Source organism: Physella acuta, unplaced genomic scaffold (assembly GCF_028476545.2).
Source record: "Physella acuta isolate Inbredline_101_S28 unplaced genomic scaffold, ASM2847654v3 ptg000610l, whole genome shotgun sequence".
NCBI classification, from domain to species: Eukaryota; Metazoa; Mollusca; class Gastropoda; family Physidae; genus Physella; species Physella acuta.
The window spans coordinates 78,178-95,506 of NW_026732129.1; the positions used below are offsets into that span (position 1 = coordinate 78,178).

The 17,329-nt window shown below is 38.4% G+C and overlaps 1 long non-coding RNA gene across 1 annotated transcript; it reads left to right on the forward strand.

Moving 5' to 3' along the window:
- The first annotated feature begins 2,533 nt into the window (after positions 1–2,533).
- LOC131947871 (uncharacterized) lies at positions 2,534–8,060 on the forward strand. Its single transcript, XR_009387935.1, has 2 exons — positions 2,534–2,848; positions 6,045–8,060. It is a non-coding gene; the product is annotated as an uncharacterized LOC131947871 (long non-coding RNA).
- The last annotated feature ends 9,269 nt before the right edge of the window (positions 8,061–17,329 follow it).

Consider the following 17,329-nt stretch of genomic DNA (forward strand, 5'->3'; position numbering starts at 1 on the left):
AACCTAACTCATGTTAGGGTAACTAAAGGCGGCTGGGCATCACACTATCCATTCTTATGCCGAGGTCATAGAATCAAGTGAGCTCTACTTTACTTGCCCCGTAGACCGTCAGGTTTGAAAGGGAACTTTACTTTTACCAAACCTCGAATATTTCAGACATTTCTATTCGTACTAAACAGAAAATAAGGCATCCTAGGATTAACTCATACTAGGATTAACTCCTAGTCCTAGCCTTCCAACCTGTATCTTATGTAACTTAATGACGCATGTAATCTTACACATGTACATTAATGTAGTGCCATACAAAACAGGGCAAGAGATATGGAGGTACACGTATTGCAGTTACACAGCAGTTATAATAATATACATCTAGTTACGTGTGGTTTATTAAAGCTGGTATAAGCGGTATAGTAATGATATGTTCAGTTTCAGATAAATAAATGAAGGATAGCACCTTTATGTTGAGGATTAGGTTGGGATAATATGGTATGGAGGCGAATTTCGGGAGTTTTTGGATTGTAAGTTGGGGGTGGGGGGGGGGGGGGGGGGGGTGTGGGAGTAGGTTGTTACGTTATGAAGTGATTGTGAGTTTACGCAAAGATTAATAGAGAAAAATACTGCCTGTGTTTCTTCCAGACTTTTTTCTCCGAGGGGGCACTTGAAATTTTTGAGGGGACGGACTAAAATTTCCGGGGGGGGGGGGGGGGGAGTGGTGCGGTGTTGGGGTGGGGGGTAGGTTGTTACGTTATGGAGTAATTATGAGTTTACGCAAAGTTTAATAGAGAAAAATACTGCCTGTGTTTCTTCCAGAAAATTTTGAGGGGACGGACAAAAATTTCCGGGGGGGGGGGGGGTTGAACACAGAGCCCCCCCCCCCCTACACACACATCCTGGAAGAAACTTTGATTACTGTGCGTTAAAACTTTTTATTTCTGTCCCTTATAGTAATAAAGTTGTTACCGACCCATGCACGATGTGATTCTCCGTGTATTAGATGTGTTTCTTATACCATACTACGATCCCCCAAATTGTGCTTTCCATTCTTGAATTATTGGTCTGGCAGTACTTCTTCTTTTTTTATCTTAATTGTAAAGTTGGACGAGATTTCCTCTAGCACAATTAAAGACTACGTGTCAACATGTTATGTTTTTTCTCTCTTAGATGGGTTTCTGTCGGGGATTCGAACTAGGGACTTTTCGGTTGAGCGGGGCCCGACAACACCGAACCCGCCTGGCCATACCATCCATATTATTGTGGCCGTACAATCTTTTTTTAATGGCCACGCAATCATGATAACTTTGGCCATATAAGCATGATTATTCTGAGTTATGTCCATATAATACTTATGTCCATATAATACTTAAGGAAACTACTACCAATACATCTTTACATGATTTCTTAATGATGTTCTGTACTAAATAAACTCGACTACACGGTGGTGACTCATACCCCAGCCCGTTACTAGCGGATGGTCAAGTGAACGAAAGGCCACTGTAGAAATAATACATACTTAGTAGGGTTGCCAGATACCTTTTCCGAAAATACTGGACACCTTTCCATCCTTCCCTTCTCAGGTATGCCGCTAAGCAGAAGAAGGGGGGGGGGGGGTAACAGAGTATTATTCATATACTTGTCCAGTATTTATATTTATTTTATCCTGGACAGTTTGCTCAAATACTGGACTGTCCAGTTCAAAACTGGACACCTGGCAACCCTAATACCTAGGCAGCTAAATAATATTCAGGACACGTTGTAGACAGTGTTTCTTTCAGGCATATCTTGCGCATCCCCCCCCCCCCCCCAAAGAAATAGAATATATATAGAAAAATTATATACTTTTACCAGAATCCGCCCCCCCCCCCATTCCCCCGAGAAATTTAGTCCGTCCCCTCCCCAAAATTTCCAAGTGCACCCCCCCCCCCAGGAGAAAAAATTCTGAAAGAAACACTGGTGTCACAGAAAGGTAGACCCCAAACCCCCAAATACTACACATACCCCCGCCACACAGTAATACTTAAGTTTATCAACCTCAGGCTAGACGGTGTGTGTGTGTGTGTGTGTGTTATGTGGGTTGGTGTCAGGAGGATGTATCTTCTAATTATACTTCTTACACTAATTAATTACCGTCAACTTATAAGCCAGTGCAAGGACGTTAAAGCAATATTTATTCAACACTTTAACCCTACGCCAACATTGAATCGTTCCCACACCACAACCCCCCCCCCCCCCTCCCCACCACTCCACCCCTCCGCCAACCACTTTCCCTATTACACAAACAATTGCTCGCACTATTGAGGCCAACTACTTGTTGACACTAGGTACGTGCCAGACTCAAGTTAATTACACCAAGCAATGTGTACAGTACACAGTGTACCAACCAATGGGGACTGTCGTAGCCCAACGATGCTGGTTATCACCCCCAGCGAATGTCGGTCAAGGCCAGGTGACGTCACAACTGAAAAGAAAACACAGCGACCCTCCAGCCGCCCCACCCCACCCCCATGCGCTTAGATCTTGCCTCGGCGTCCAAAAATAAAGCGCCATTACAAAAGCCTACCTAAAACAACACACTTAAAACCACCAGATAGTCAAAGCTATCCAGACGTTTGGGTTATAAATAAAAACCGGAATGTTTTTATTTTAAAGTTTTGAAATAGCACAACCAACAGATCAGCTGATCGCTAGAGGGAATGCCCGATTCTTTGAAGTTTTTAAAGCCACCACTCGGAAATTTCCCCGCATTCGAGACTGAGGAATAGACTAAGCTTCGAGGATAGCTCTAGCTTGTGAACGTTTAGCCATTAGTTATCTGAGTACCCAAGCATAGCTGTTGATTTCTTATAAAGAGGTAAGTTCTTTATGTATGGCTTACATTTGTATAGCTTACATTTATATTACATTACGTCATGTATGGCTGACTTAGACCCAGTTTGAATAATAGAAATGGATAAGATCTAGATCTTCAGGAAAAAAAGATATCGTCACGACTTTTTTTGTGTAGCCAAATTAAAAAAAAACACAACTTTAAGTTGTACAACTATTTACAACGTTTATAGATACGGCTAGATATGTACTTAGACTTAGACCTTCAGTTTATGTCCTCTTCTGTGAATTATAGTGTGGTGTGCTGACTCGTAGGGTGTGTAGTGTGTTGCGGAGACGACGAGTTCTGAAGTTAATACAGTGCGTTCATAGCATGATCATAAACAAACAAATAACCATAAACTTACCGGTCATTCCATATTTTGAAAAATAAGCTAAACATCAAGTTAACTATCAACAAATCATTTAGCCATTAACAAACCATTCAGCCATAAACTTAAACAAACCATTTAGCTATTAACAAACCTTTTTACATAAACAAACCATGCAGCCATAAACAAACCATTTATTTATAAACAAACTATTTAGCCATAAACAGACTATTTAGCTATAAACAAACATATTTAGCCATAAACAGACGTACCAATTAGCCATACACATTCCAATTAGCTATAAACATACGAAGTAGACATAAGTAGGCTAATTTAATTAACCACAAACAAACCGATGAGTCAAAAACAGACAAGTATGACTTTGGTCAAACAGCAATACATTGATTAGCAAACCATTAGCGAGACTGTTTCCATGCTTAAATCAATTAGCCCAGAACTGATCGATCAGTGATAAACAGCCATGTAGAACACAGATCAAGCGTTGAGACACCTTCGCCAACAAATCAAACTTTGATACGTGTGATCAGTTTTTAATCTTTGTATTAGATCACACGCCTAGCACAACATTCACCTCATTGCTGTGGTTTGGTGCAGTGTTGTCTCTAAGCGGTGTAGTGTCGCCTCTAAGTGGAGTAGTGTAATGTAGCTATTAAGTACGCCATTCCAGCCAAATCAACTGTACATAATTTTATGATCTGCCAATTTCCATTCGCAAGTCTCTGCGTTTATACATTTGACGCAGTCGTGTTACATATTCATAAGGTTTTTACCATACTATAGTGTACACAGACGACATACTAGTGTGTGCATAATTTGGGTTTCTAGTTTGTACACATAAGCCTCTCGTCACCTTTGACATACCATGTACATATACATGACAGCATTATATATAGAGTACCAGTGTGTACACATACACTCTCATAGTTTAGATGCACTCTGCTGTATAATATATAAGTAAGCCTATCCTTGTATCAAGAATAGCAAGCCCATCAGTAAACATATTCTAGCATCATTCAAGCATTAAGTAGGTTTATGCTTTTATCATAAATGGGCTTATTGTTATCTAAACATCTCGTCATTTGGACGGAGCTAATGTGTACAATACCCTACAATACAACACACTAATGTGTACGTGTAGCCTACAAAAGAACACACTAATGTTTACGTGTAGCCTACAATACAACACACTAATGTGTAGATGTTCGTTAGTTTCTCCTGACATGTTAGTAACCGTGTAGGACTGTCCTAGCATAGCATGTCACAACCAAATTGATACAGTGTGCTCGACCCGTGTCACAACACAATTAACACAGTGTGTGCGACACGCACCCACTTCACCCCAGCCCTCACTGTGTATTTGTGTCGTGTAGCTTCGTCTGTGTCGCGCCACACATTCCACGCGTAATGACTGCACTTAAGGCTTGCACTCATGATGTAAACACAGCTCCTCCCCCTCCTCTTCCGTATCCGAGCGAATTGTTTTTATTTTGTCAGCAACACAGTAGGCCTAAAGGCTTGTGATGACTTGAACTACCTACCTAGTGCTCTCTCGAGCCTAATGTAGCTCTTTGTTGTTAAAAAAACATAGACGGCTTTTGCTTTAGTGTTGCAACATAACTGTTTTTTTATGAATACAGAGGCTTTTAATATTTAAACCTGGCTATGTGACTGCTTCTTATATTGGGTATTGATATCAAATATAGTGAACAAAGGAATACAGCAAACATACTAGTTGTAATATTGTATCATAACTGAAGTATAAAAGTCCCGTTTTTTTTTTTTTTTTGGTTTTTTTTTTTTTGGTTTACTAAATATTTAGCTAAGCTTACTTTGAAATAGATCCCTTATAATCGGTCAACTATAACTAGTCTATAACAAAGATAGATACGACTTGTAAACGATACTGAACTAAGTTTAGGGGTTGAGGTATTGTTATTGTTTATAGACCCACTAAGTTGATCTAAACGAACTTGTAGGTACAGCTTTAACATGAGCAGAACTTGATAACGATACTAAATTTAGGGACTGGGATTTTGTTACTGTCAAAACTAAATTTAGCTGTACGAACAAGTAGGTGTACAGTTATAACACCGACTGATACAATATGATACCGATACAACTAATTTTAGGTGTTGTATTTTGTTGTTGTCAAAACCTGGTTTACCCGGACGAGAATGTAGGTATACAACTCCCCGTGGCCTCTACACAAAACAGCTGGTATTGGCCGGTTTTGGTTTGCGCTATAGATAGTAACACACAGTTAAACATAGGCCTAACCTTTTTTCCAAGTACCGGGACAGGAGCAACACGCTTGAATAGGCCGAGCTAAATAATGGGGTTTGTACCCCGCCCCCAAAGTCATAACCCCCTGCATGAACCCAATATGTTGAAATAGCAGGCACACGTTGACCCCATCCTTACACACACACACACACTGTCACTAGTTTACTTGTACTCATGCTAGGTATCCACCTGGGCTGGGTGAACTCAGGAATGTCCCTTAGCTTCGATCCTGGTAATTTGGTAGCTGACGACAGCGTTTGGCATTCATTCGCTCCACCACAAAGACACACCACTCAGACGACTTTCACTTTCTAAATTACCATATAGATATATGTATATATATATATATATATATATATATATATATATATATATATATATATATATATATATATGTATATATATATATATATATATATATATATATATATATATATATATATATATATATATATATATATATATGTATATATATGTATATATAATGATTGCCAAAACTTCCAATAAATTGATTTGCATAATCATTGCTATTTTTATTATTTTCAGATAAACAAGCAACAATCGAAAACCCCCGAAAAAGTACTGTTTTCATAGTGATGTAAACATAGCACCCGAGTATTACAACACTCGGAACAAATAGTTCCTGACACCCAGCTGACTTCTCTGTCCATCTCTGGCATCATGCCCGACTACCTGTACATCCCGCTGACCGTCCTTGCCCTTGTGGTCGGCCTGGCAGCCCTGGTGGCTACCATGTTCTGGGTTCACAAGAAACGCAAAGACTTCCTGGCACAGCGGGAGCAAAAATCTGCAAACACTCGCAGAATACAAAACCTGCTGTTGGGGAACAACTTGGGGAGCCGCATCTACAAAGGCCCGGACAAGATGAAAGTGGCCCTCGTATCGAAGATCGATCACTCTCCCGTCATGATCGATCTCAATACTATCGACGTCTAAGACGACAAGGTGTAGTGAATAAACTTTTGTACTGTCCAAACTGGTATAAATACTTCAGACTTCTCTATGCCAGGATTTTTCACGTCATACAAACTTAAAATCAGTATTCATGGTGGATCGGGTTGTCTACTTAAGACATTTAATGAAGCTTACGTTGCAGTTGCAGATTTTTGGTCTATAAATAGATGTCTCTTTGTGTCGGTCGGATTGGTTTTAACATAGTCGGCTATCGACAGCATTCAATGTGTTGGTCTATAATAACATTCCACGCTACAATTGTAAGATATATTGGTGACTGGTTTGTAGTGGATTAGAGCGATTAGTGAACGCAATTGTAAGAGATCTGCTGACACTGGTTTGTTGTGGATTAGAGGGATTAGTATTCGCGATTGTAAGATACATTGTTGATTGGTTTGTTCTGGATTAGAGGGATTAGTGAAGACAAGAGTGAAATGTGTGAAACGGGAGAAGCGGGGTAGTGAAGTGAGCAGGCATTTAATGAGAGTGAGTAAAAGAATGAGACCATAAACGGTCAACGTAAACTGGAAACAAAATTTTCTTGTAAATATGTGTTTTATAATTTAAAATTTTAAATATTTGTTGCATGATGTTTTAACACTAGCCAAGGTTTGTGTAAAACATCGCAAAAGTTGGGTTTTAAAAATTAGGTCAGACGAGTCAATATATGTAAAAAAAACGAAACACTATAATTTCTTATAGAAATAATGTTATTTTAGATCCATAATACAACATAATTTTTAATTATAACTTTTAAATTGCATTTTAGTTGTTTTATGTATTTTTATTTTGATATTTTAATCACGTAATGAAAAGTTGTGTAAATATGGAGAATTATCTGACAACATAGTTGACGAAAAGTGCCTAGCTTTTAAACTTTGTAAAGATTTTAGTTTTGACTCTTGATCTATCTCATGATTTACCTGAGTATGTCTGGCACCTACACATCCTAACTGGACATATAGATACAGGTAGATGGTCTATGTACTGACTACCTTCCGTGGTCTTTCTTGCTGTGGTTCGGATCCAAGTCCGGTTGAACCGTGTAAAAAGGTATTGTAATATAAGTATTGTAATATAATTTTAAAATGTTTGGTTCAAGCGCGTAGCAGGCATTCAAGTTTTGTTGATGTGAGTTTACATGGTATGAGGAGTGGAGCTGTTGTGTACATAACGACTAGATATGTGAGAGGAGAGAGAGAGAGATAGAGAGAGAGCGAGAGAGAGAGAGAGAAGAGTGAGGTTGGAAAGGAAAACTAATAGTGAGTAAAAAGATGAACTATGTGGAAAGAGGAGAAAGAGAGATTGAAAAGATTGCATAAGAAAAGAGACAAAGCGAGAGAGAATGAGAGAAGCATATGCAAGATGGAGAAGAGTAGGGGGTGGGGAAGGTAGGGAGAGAGGCTGAGAGGATGGTTGTGGAGATGAAGGATTAAGTAAAAGAGGAAAACAATTGTGTTCATATAAGCGCATTCCAAAATTCTGTACATTTTTCAAACCCATGTGTTTTGTACATTTTTTCTACTCATAATGTTTTGTACGTTTTGGTACTTTTGCAAATCAAAATAAAACTTTTTTTTCCACAAAGATGTATTGACTTGTATATTGAGTTATCAAAAACCTGTTCTTATTAGTTGATCAAGGCAAGCCGCACGTGAGTAGTATATTAGGTCACTTTTGGTTATCATTTTTGGCGGAGGAGTCAAGGCGCAGGCGCAAAGGTTATATAGTAAAATACTCGGGAGGAGCAGGCGCGGGATGGACAATGACATATAGCAAAATACTCCCAGCCTGGCGCATCGGGATGGGGAGGAGCGAAGGGTGAAGGCGCAAAGACATATAGTAAAATATTAAGCCAACTGGCGTTGGCGGAGGAGTGAAGGGTGAGTCACCTTTTGGTGACCTTGTGACGTAATCATTGACCTTGTGACGTAATTAGTGACTTTGTGACGTAATCACTGACCTAGTTACGTAATTTTAATGCGTTTTTTAACTAGATTTAATGAGTTTTTAAAATTTTAATTAATTTTTGACCTAGTTGCGTAATTTTAATGCGTTTTTTAATGAGTTTTAATGAGTTTTTAAATTTTTAATTAATTTTTATTATCGAGTTACGTAATTTAATTACTTTGATTGTATTTTTATTTTGTTTAATTTGTTTGTTTACTTGTTGTTTAATTTAATTACTTTGTTTATATTGTGTAATTTTTATTAACGAGTTACGTAATTTGATTATTTGTTTACTTTTTAATTATTTTTATTTTGTTTATTTTTAATTTAATTTTATTTTATAACTAGTTAAATTATTATTAACTAGTTACGTAATTTGATTTTAATTACTTTTGTTTATTTATTTATTTGATATATTTCTTTTCTTTGATGTATGGTATTTAAAATAAAAGACACTGTTTAAATTTTTGACCTAGTTACGTAATTTTAATGTGTTTTTATTACGTAATTGTTTAATTTGTTTACTTTTTAAATTATTTTTATTTTGTTTATATTTCTTTTCTTTGTTGTTTAATTTGTTGGTTTGTTTATTTGGTTGTATGTATGTTTTAAATTCTCCCCTACAACGCGAACGTATACTTTGTATACCAGCCTTTAACCAGCCGTGCAACATGTGGTACATATCGATCCGCAATCCTTTGTTTTTGTCAAACACTGGACAACGGGCGCGTTAATATTGATTCCACCCACGGGCCATCACAGCATGATGTCCCGCCTAATTAAATTTTGTTACGCATCGTGGGTTTATGTGTTGTTCACGGAAGCGAACACCGTAGGGTCCGGTGTTTAATGAGGTCCATTAACCGCGTCTCCGCGTTAAGTGTGGTAACAGCTGTACCACTTTAATTGATTTTTCCCCGCTCGGTTACTAGAGTGGGAAGCCCCTAGGTAACAGCTGGTGCTGTAATTAGTCACGGCTCTCGGCTTTTTTCATTAGATTACAGCTGTCCATGAACTATGTTCACATATCGTACGCCCGGTCATTCTTTGATCAAATTAAAATTTTTTGTTTCCACATGTCCTACGAACCGTCCCTTGCTATGTATGAAAGATTAATGGTTGTAACTATTCGCTTATAGCGAGGGTCAACGAAAACAAAATATATTTAAGGGTCGGAATTTTCTTTCAACCACCGTTAAATCAGGTTTTGAGACGAAACAAAGTCTCGGTAGGTTCGTGTTTTTTAATTGGCGACAGGGCGACTTGGTGCGTTGGTACGTGAGGTATGCGGGGTAGACATGTTTTTTACAAGTCTGGAAAAGTAATTACGTTTTTGTATGACCGTTCCGATTTTTTTTGATCTGACCACCATTTGACCACACTGTGCCAGATAAATTTAACAAATGTTCAATACATAGTCGCTTATAGTAACATGGGTGACGGTGTGAACAGGTGGGTGAAGGGGGAAATATTAACAAATGTTCAATACATAGTCGCTTATAGTAACATGGGTGAGGGGTGTACGCAGGCGGGTGGTGGTAAGGTGGTGGTAAGGTGGTAGTGGTAAGGTGGTGGTAAGGTGGTGGTAAGGTGGTGGTAAGGTGGTGGTAAGGTGGTGGTGGAAAGGTGGTGGTAAGGTGGTGGTAAGGTGGTGGTAAGGTGGTGGTAAGGTGGTGGTGGTAAGGTGGTGGTAAGGTGGTGGTAAGGTGGTGGTAAGGTGGTGGTAAGGTGGTGGTAAGGTGGTGCTAAATTTGCTTGGAGTAAAGGATATATAGTAAAAGATTCCACCACCTAAGTGAGGTGGATTTTAATTTTAATTTTTTTATTTTATTTTTTTCATCATCTGTTACCTTTAAGGTTCTATAACTCTATATATTTTAATACGTTTTTTGATTCAAATGAGTTTACTTTTCCTAATGTAAGTACAGGTAAAGAGGGATTTCCTATAGATCTGTAATGAAGTAGGCCTTCTTGACTATGACTGATTGTCCAGGTGTTGACATGATACACTTTTTTTGAGATACATGTACACACACACACACACACACACACACACACACACACACACGCGCGCGCGCGAAATTCATACTAGGTCGGTAAAGGCGGAGAGAACTTATAGGTATACATTATCATGGCGACAACAAAAGCGACCCTTATTTTATTTACATGAAAGCGTGTTTTCCAAAAAGTGTCACCAGGCCGTTGTCATTTTCGCAGCAGGGTTTATATTTTAAGTGCACCCCGTGCACGCTTGTTTACATTTTAAAAGTTGTGTCACGTGTCGTCCCCACATGTCTTCCCTAATAGAGAAACGAGAGGAAAGACAACTGTTCTAAAATTAGAACAGACTTGTTTACAACCACGAGTATCGTCCCTTGTGAAAAAAGTTGCGCGTCAGAATCCTTAACTAAACAGTCAATTTCTTTAACAAGTTAAAAATTATTTAGGAAGACAAAGGTTAACAACATTAGACGCCACCATTTTTGTTTCATGTGAGGACAAGGCACAATACACTTTTGTAGTTTATGTCTCAAGTAGAGGGGTGGGATATTTTTTTTTTCTTTGTAAGAGTCTTGTAAACAATGGGTAGAGGAGACGATTACTAAGTAAGAGGGGAGAGAACGTGACTTGCATCGCGATATTTGAAAACATGGCGATGTTTAACCTCAAGCAGATTACCTTCCCATGTTCGCTTTAGTATTACAGTTTTCATCAAACTTCTTTTTGACTTGAACTTCTTTAATTTTTAAGAAAGTTTACTTATACATAAGACATTACGTCTAATTACAATTTTTTATTTTTACTACTCAATGTATTTTCTTTTTCTATATCTTACATTGTCATCTTAATTTTTGATCACCTTAGTAAAAATTTGCTTAAGATTATAAACTTCAAGTTTTAAAAAACAACAACGTTATAGTACGTCGTGTCAAATGACACACCGTTTAAAATGTCTACATTTAAAGTTCACCAAAATAATGACGTAAAAACTAAATATGATATGACGTTAGCATACATATCATACAATCTAATCACTCTAAAGTACAAATCAATAATTTTTATTGATTAAGGGGCTGGGTGAGTTATTTTTATCACTATTCGCCTTTCCCCTTCCCTTTGTCCGCAACCCCTTTCTCCTTCTCCCATCCCTAACCTCAATACCAACCGATAGATACACAGACCGTAACACTACCCATTCTATTCCATTTAAGAGACAAATGATGTATGACAATCTTACATTTATCTACACTCAACTAATATCACAACCCCTAGACACTACTCCAACAGACTGGTCTATGTAACTTGTAGACACTACTCCTCGTTGAATATCTCTTGCACCCTAGCCACCTATGTCTGCCGCCCTCGCCCCCGTCCCTAAACACCCGCTAGATAAACAGACCGTACCTCTACCCACACTATTACTTGGACAGACAAAGTAACAGACAAACTTGTATCTGTATTCAACTAATGTTACAAGTGACAACGTTCCCATCCAACTCTGAAACATCCATGGCCCAATTTCGAAACCAGCCTCGTTGAAAACTCCTCTGACCCTAGTTTAACTTTGCCTCATCGATTCCAAAACAGTCCTGTACCAAACACCCATGCACCAACTTTGAAACCTGTCTTGTTGAAAACAAAGACCGTCCCACTCTAGTGTAAACTCTAACCCAACCAACTCCGAAACATGGATTTGAAACACGCCTCGGTGAAACCCAAACTCCCCCGACGCTAGTTTAAACTCTTCCCTCATCACTTCAAAAACATCCCTGTACCAACTTTGAAACACGCCTCGGTGAAACCCAAACTCCCCCGACGCTAGTTTAAACTCTACACCAATCGATTCCAAAACATGCCTGTAACAACTTTGAAACCGGCCTCGGTGAAAACAAAAACCATCCCACCGTAGTATGGACTCGGCCCCTAACACTTCCAAAACATGCATGTACTAACTTTGAAACCACCCTAGTATGGACTCTACACCTACCGATTCCAAAACATGCATGTTCCGAGTTCAAAACCAACCTTCACCGACACTAGTATGAACTCGACTACCAACAATTCCTAAACATGCATGTTCCGAGTTCAAAACCAACCTTCACCGACACTAGTATGAACTCGGCTACCAACAATTCCCAAACATGCATGTACCAACTTTGCAACCTGCCTCAGTGTTAACAAAACTCCCCGACCCTAGTATGAACTCGACTGCCAACAATTCCTAAACAGGCATGTCCCAACTTTGTAACCTGCCTCGGTGAAAACTTCACCGACCCTAGTATGGACTCTACACCTACCGATTCCAAAACATGCATGTTCCGAGTTCAAAACCAACCTTCACCGACACTAGTATGAACTCGGCTACCAACAATTCCTAAACATGCATGTACCAACTTTGCAACCTGCCTCGGTGTTAACAAAACTCCCCCGACCCTAGTATGAACTCGGCTACCAACAATTCCTTAACATGCATGTCCCAACTTTGTAACCTGCCTCGGTGAAAACTACACCGACCCTAGTATGGACTCTACACCTACCGATTCCAAAACATGCATGTTCCGAGTTCAAAACCAACCTTCACCGACACTAGTATGAACTCAGCTACCAACAATTCCTAAACATGCATGTACCAACTTTGCAACCTGCCTCGGTGTTAACAAAACTCCCACGACCCTAGAATGAACTCGGCTGCCAACAATTCCAAAACACACATGTTCCGAGTTCAAAACCAACCTCGGTGAAAACTTCACCGACCCTAGTATGAAGACGGCCCCTAACAATTCCAAGGATGCATGTACGACCTTCGAAACCACCCTCGGTGTAACCAAAACACCTCCGTCCCTAGTGTAAACTCTGCCGCATCCAACTCCTAAACATCCATGGTCCGAGTTCAAAACCAACCTCGGTGAAAACTCCCACGACTCTCGTATAAACTCTCTACCTATCAATTCTAAAACATCCATGTATCAACATCCCTCTGTATTAACAAAACTCCCCCGACCCTACTATAGGCTCGACCCCTAACAATTCCAAAACATGTATGGTCTAGCTTCGAACCCTGCCTCGGTGAAAACGTCACAGACTCTAGTATGAACGGTGCCTCTAGCCAACTCCAAACCTTCCCTGGGCACCCGAATAAAAATAACTCACCCAGCCCCTTAATCAATAAAAATTATTGATTTGTACTTTAGAGTGATTAGATTGTATGATATGTATGCTAACGTCATATCATATTTAGTTTTTACGTCATTATTTTGGTGAACTTTAAATGTAGACATTTTAAACGGTGTGTCATTTGACACGACGTACTATAACGTTGTTGTTTTTTAAAACTTGAAGTTTATAATCTTAAGCAAATTTTTACTAAGGTGATCAAAAATTAAGATGACAATGTAAGATATAGAAAAAGAAAATACATTGAGTAGTAAAAATAAAAAATTGTAATTAGACGTAATGTCTTATGTATAAGTAAACTTTCTTAAAAATTAAAGAAGTTCAAGTCAAAAAGAAGTTTGATGAAAACTGTAATACTAAAGCGAACATGGGAAGGTAATCTGCTTGAGGTTAAACATCGCCATGTTTTCAAATATCGCGATGCAAGTCACGTTCTCTCCCCTCTTACTTAGTAATCGTCTCCTCGACCCATTGTTTACAAGACTCTTACAAAGAAAAAAAAAAATATCCCACCCCTCTACTTGAGACATAAACTACAAAAGTGTATTGTGCCTTGTCCTCACATGAAACAAAAATGGTGGCGTCTAATGTTGTTAACCTTTGTCTTCCTAAATAATTTTTAACTTGTTAAAGAAATTGACTGTTTAGTTAAGGATTCTGACGCGCAACTTTTTTCACAAGGGACGATACTCGTGGTTGTAAACAAGTCTGTTCTAATTTTAGAACAGTTGTCTTTCCTCTCGTTTCTCTATTAGGGAAGACATGTGGGGACGACACGTGACACAACTTTTAAAATGTAAACAAGCGTGCACGGGGTGCACTTAAAATATAAACCCTGCTGCGAAAATGACAACGGCCTGGTGACACTTTTTGGAAAACACGCTTTCATGTAAATAAAATAAGGGTCGCTTTTGTTGTCGCCATGATAATGTATACCTATAAGTTCTCTCCGCCTTTACCGACCTAGTATGAATTTCGCGTGTGTGTGTGTGTGTGTGTGTGTGTGTGTGTGTGTGTGTGTGTGTGTGTGTGTACATGTATCTCAAAAAAAGTGTATCATGTCAACACCTGGACAATCAGTCATAGTCAAGAAGGCCTACTTCATTACAGATCTATAGGAAATCCCTCTTTACCTGTACTTACATTAGGAAAAGTAAACTCATTTGAATCAAAAAACGTATTAAAATATATAGAGTTATAGAACCTTAAAGGTAACAGATGATGAAAAAAATAAAATAAAAAAATTAAAATTAAAATCCACCTCACTTAGGTGGTGGAATCTTTTACTATATATCCTTTACTCCAAGCAAATTTAGCACCACCTTACCACCACCTTACCACCACCTTACCACCACCTTACTACCACCACCTTACCACCACCTTACCACCACCACCTTACCACCACCTTACCACCACCTTTCCACCACCACCTTACCACCACCTTACCACCACCTTACCACCACCTTACCACCACCTTACCACTACCACCTTACCACCACCTTACCACCACCCGCCTGCTTACACCCCTCACCCATGTTACTATAAGCGACTATGTATTGAACATTTGTTAATATTTCCCCCTTCACCCACCTGTTCACACCGTCACCCATGTTACTATAAGCGACTATGTATTGAACATTTGTTAAATTTATCTGGCACAGTGTGGTCAAATGGTGGTCAGATCAAAAAAAAATCGGAACGGTCATACAAAAACGTAATTACTTTTCCAGACTTGTAAAAAACATGTCTACCCCGCATACCTCACGTACCAACGCACCAAGTCGCCCTGTCGCCAATTAAAAAACACGAACCTACCGAGACTTTGTTTCGTCTCAAAACCTGATTTAACGGTGGTTGAAAGAAAATTCCGACCCTTAAATATATTTTGTTTTCGTTGACCCTCGCTATAAGCGAATAGTTACAACCATTAATCTTTCATACATAGCAAGGGACGGTTCGTAGGACATGTGGAAACAAAAAATTTTAATTTGATCAAAGAATGACCGGGCGTACGATATGTGAACATAGTTCATGGACAGCTGTAATCTAATGAAAAAAGCCGAGAGCCGTGACTAATTACAGCACCAGCTGTTACCTAGGGGCTTCCCACTCTAGTAACCGAGCGGGGAAAAATCAATTAAAGTGGTACAGCTGTTACCACACTTAACGCGGAGACGCGGTTAATGGACCTCATTAAACACCGGACCCTACGGTGTTCGCTTCCGTGAACAACACATAAACCCACGATGCGTAACAAAATTTAATTAGGCGGGACATCATGCTGTGATGGCCCGTGGGTGGAATCAATATTAACGCGCCCGTTGTCCAGTGTTTGACAAAAACAAAGGATTGCGGATCGATATGTACCACATGTTGCACGGCTGGTTAAAGGCTGGTATACAAAGTATACGTTCGCGTTGTAGGGGAGAATTTAAAACATACATACAACCAAATAAACAAACCAACAAATTAAACAACAAAGAAAAGAAATATAAACAAAATAAAAATAATTTAAAAAGTAAACAAATTAAACAATTACGTAATAAAAACACATTAAAATTACGTAACTAGGTCAAAAATTTAAACAGTGTCTTTTATTTTAAATACCATACATCAAAGAAAAGAAATATATCAAATAAATAAATAAACAAAAGTAATTAAAATCAAATTACGTAACTAGTTAATAATAATTTAACTAATTATAAAATAAAATTAAATTAAAAATAAACAAAATAAAAATAATTAAAAAGTAAACAAATAATCAAATTACGTAACTCGTTAATAAAAATTACACAATATAAACAAAGTAATTAAATTAAACAACAAGTAAACAAACAAATTAAACAAAATAAAAATACAATCAAAGTAATTAAATTACGTAACTCGATAATAAAAATTAATTAAAAATTTAAAAACTCATTAAAACTCATTAAAAAACGCATTAAAATTACGCAACTAGGTCAAAAATTAATTAAAATTTTAAAAACTCATTAAATCTAGTTAAAAAACGCATTAAAATTACGTAACTAGGTCAGTGATTACGTCACAAAGTCACTAATTACGTCACAAGGTCAATGATTACGTCACAAGGTCACCAAAAGGTGACTCACCCTTCACTCCTCCGCCAACGCCAGTTGGCGTAATATTTTACTATATGTCTTTGCGCCTTCACCCTTCGCTCCTCCCCATCCCGATGCGCCAGGCTGGGAGTATTTTGCTATATGTCATTGTCCATCCCGCGCCTGCTCCTCCCGAGTATTTTACTATATAACCTTTGCGCCTGCGCCTTGACTCCTCCGCCAAAAATGATAACCAAAAGTGACCTAATATACTACTCACGTGCGAATACGTATGTTCTCAATGTTTATGTTAGCTTTTGGAAATATCGGCAGAAATAAAAAAAACTATTGTACTTCGAATAGCTTTCATAGAAATTCATAAAAGTACACAAATAATAGTTTTGAAAATCCCGAAAATATACAGAAGACTAGAAATGTACAACAGAAACTATTTCAAAAAGGGAAAACCAACTCTAACTTGGAAAACACCTAGAGCTAAATATAACACCACAGCTGAGTTAGAAAACTTGAGTGACTTGCAAAGCCAGTTAGAACTGGATAGTCGGAGGGTAAATAAAACAAGAACGGCTACTCGTTTGTCCCTACTCGTTTTGTGTCCCCCGCCCCTCCCGGAAAATTTAGCCCACATGACGGAGAAAAAAGAAACACTGC